Raw genomic sequence first — 3287 nt, 5'->3', positions numbered from 1 at the left:
AAAGCAATCTACAGTGTTAAGACAATCCTCATAAAAATTCCAACACCACACTTTAAAGACCTTGAAAGAGCAATACTCAACTTCATGTGGGAAAGGTTTTTAAAGCCCTAGATAACTAAACAATCTTGTATTGGAAAAAGAAGCTCTGCCTCCCGCACCCCCTCTTCTCTAGTGTGGTTGAGTGGAAGTGGGTGCAGGCAGGCAGGAGACTCTGCAGGATCCTCAGCCCTGAGCGGTGAACTCTTCAAATCTCCTATTAAATTTTAAAAATGGGAAAGAAACAGAATGGAAAGAGTAAAATCGATGAAGAGTTACTGAGGGATGCCCATTTTGGCCTTCTTTTTGAGCTTCATAATGTCCGTAAATTGTTTCTTGGGTATTCAGAGATTTTCAGGGCTAGTATCTGCTTATCATGTGAGTGCATACCATGTGTGTTCTTTTGAGGGAGTTCATTGTGAAGGCAAGTGGAGAGAAAGGGGGGATGGGAGTGGGGCGTGACAAAGAGATAACATCTCAAATGTAAATACAGAGTATCTAATTTAAAAAGAAAAAGAAAAAAAACGATGAAGAGGCAGAACCTGAAGAATTTGTGGTAGAAAAAGTACTGGACCGCTGGGCCATCATGTTATGAATGGGAAGGTGAGCATTTCCTGAAGTGCATGGGTTCACAGATGCTGATCATACTTGGGAACCAGAAGAAAATTTAGATTGTCCAGAACTAATTGAAGTATTTCCTAATTCTCAAAAAGCTGATAAACAAAAAGATGGTTCAAACAGGAAATCTTTATCTAAAAGTGGATCTCATGGCAGCACATCAAAGAAGGAAAGAGATGAGCTGACAAGCCAAGGGGCTTTGCCAGAGGTCTCTCTCCTGAACAAATAATCGGTGCCACAGACAGCAATGGAGAGTTAATGTTTCTCATGAGATGGAAGGACTCAGATGAAGCTGACCTGGTGCTGGCAAAGGAGGCGAACATGAAGTGTCCTCAGATTGTCATTGCCTCCTACAAGGAGAGGCTGGCTTGGCACTCTTGTCCCGAAGATGAAGCCCAGTAATTGTTTGCATATAAGATCTGGATCATGGGTTTTGAATTACTAGTGAGAAAAAGTAGCTGTCTAGTGAAATGCAACTTTGATATGCTGGTTTTGACAGTATCGTCAGTAACTGGGATATTTGGGGGGTTTGCTCTGCAAAAAAGGTACTGATTCATTTAAGCAAGTAAGAGCTTTCTGTAGTTGCTTCCTTTAACAATAGAATATTTGATACCATGTTGCATTTCCTTGACTTTGAAGAACAGCTTTTCTTAAATGCTGGGGAGATTTTACAGTTATTACTAAGGTCAGAACTTATTTTTAACTGAAACACAGAAGGATCATTCTGGGGTTTGTTTTGTTTTGTTTTTGTTTTTGTTTCTGTTCTTATATGGTATATACATAAAACATAACATTTTTGTTTTCTCTTGTTTTTAATACTCAAAAAATAACTGAAGAAAACACATGTTGATGAGATTTCATCATTATGAACATTTTTTCTAAAACATAACCTTTCAGATTAAGCAAAGTCTGTAATTTATTGGAGAGTTTAAAAGTAACCACATGAGAATTGATGTTTTATCAAGTAAATACAGTAGTTTATTTTCAGAATGTTGTCCATATCAACTCCCCCTTCAGAAAATGAATTAGACAAAGTAGTAGTGTGATTTAATAACAAAACTTGGGCTGAGTGTGGTGGTGAACACCTTTAATCCCAGAGCTATGGATTTCTGATTTAAGAAGTCAGCTGGTCTACAGAGGCAGGTCCAGGTCAGCAAGTCTGTAAAGGTTTCTCAGATGAACCATTCCTTTGTAGAAAATTAAAATCTGTTTAATGTGGAAAAAGAATCATGTTTGGAGTTGATGTTGGCAATTTAAGACCTGCTGACTAAGTAAGTGAATAAAATGTGCTGATATCAATTAATGGTCTGCATGTTTTTTTCTTTACCTTGACTCATTCCTTACTGATAGGATGAATCTTTTCAGTATTTCAGTTCTAGTTCAATGAACCAAAAAAGTATCTTTGTAGTTTCAGAATGCCATCCAACTGTATATTTATTGTAAATAATGGTGAACAGTGGTCAACAGTTTTATATTCCTTTTAACAAAAGTTTTGAATGTAACACTGTAGGGAGCGGCCCGACCGCACCCGCCAAGATGGCGCTGACATCCGGCTTGCTTTGTGGTAAACAAGTACACTGCGCATGTGCATACACGTTCCTAATGCCAGGTGGCGCTATGCTAATCAGGCAAGTCGCACTGCACCAAACCCTGGGGGACAGATCATCCCTCCCCAGCCAGAGGGAATATAAGGCAAGCTCATTCCATGCTCGGGGTCCCCGTACTCAGCATTGAGGTGTTCCTGAATGAAGGCTGTTGAGAAGAATCCGGAGTGCCCTGTCTTCCTTGCTGGCCGAGATGGACCCTGACATAACACTATACCTAATTTCAAGGTTTACTATAGAGTTATAATAATAAAAATCCACATGGCATTTGCATAAAAAGAGAATGGAATCAAAATTAAGACCCAGATAAAAATCCACACACCCATGAGCAGGTGATTTTTGATTTAATACAAAGCCAGAATTATACAATGGGGGCAGCAGAATGTTCAACAACTGGTGCTGGACGCACTGGGTCTCTATGTGTGGGAAAAATGCAAACAGATCCTTATCTATATCCCTGCACAAAACTCAAGTTCAAGTGGATGAAAGACTTTCACATAAAGCCAGATACAATGAACCTCATAGGAGAGAAAGGGGAGAATATTCTTAAACACACTGGTATTATATTCTAATTTAAATACCAATTTAAGAGTCTCCTTAAAATGGCTGTTTTTCTTGATAAGGTCTCTGTGAGTCACTCAGGCTACTTTTGAACTAATTATGCTCTGTCTCCATCCCCTAAGTCCTGGGTACAGGTGTGTGCACCATGCCTGCACAGGAGACTGAAGCACAATGTATATAGTTACAATGAGATAAAGCACAGCCTCTCCCTGACATCATCAGGGATGAAGTTGCCACTCCTGGTCCTGAGACGCTGGGGTCCATTCAGACATGGCCTTACTCCCAGCTATGTTTCACCTGCCTGAGTTTACCTCAACTCTGAGCTTTGACTCTTGTCTCTGTTTTTCATTTCACTTTTTTTAAGATTCATTTTTAGAATGTACTCATGTCTTACAGCCTAAAACACAGTTCAAAAACCAGGGAACACAGAATCAACACATAATGGAAAGCAGGTATTCCATGGGAGGC

At 39.6% G+C, this 3287-nt stretch overlaps 1 pseudogene across 1 annotated transcript; it reads left to right on the top strand.

The window, feature by feature from the left end:
• Positions 1-269: 269 nt before the first annotated feature.
• Positions 270-1056, top strand: LOC308419327 (chromobox protein homolog 3-like; annotated as a pseudogene). The gene is made up of 2 exons: positions 270-294; positions 555-1056. The product of its transcript is annotated as a chromobox protein homolog 3-like (transcript).
• Positions 1057-3287: the final 2231 nt, after the last annotated feature.

Source organism: Micromys minutus (genome assembly GCF_963924665.1).
Source record: "Micromys minutus genome assembly, chromosome: 3".
In the NCBI taxonomy this organism is placed as follows: domain Eukaryota; kingdom Metazoa; phylum Chordata; class Mammalia; order Rodentia; family Muridae; genus Micromys; species Micromys minutus.
Note: the sequence above shows the minus strand (reverse complement) of the source record. Positions and strands in the feature narration are given on the sequence as shown.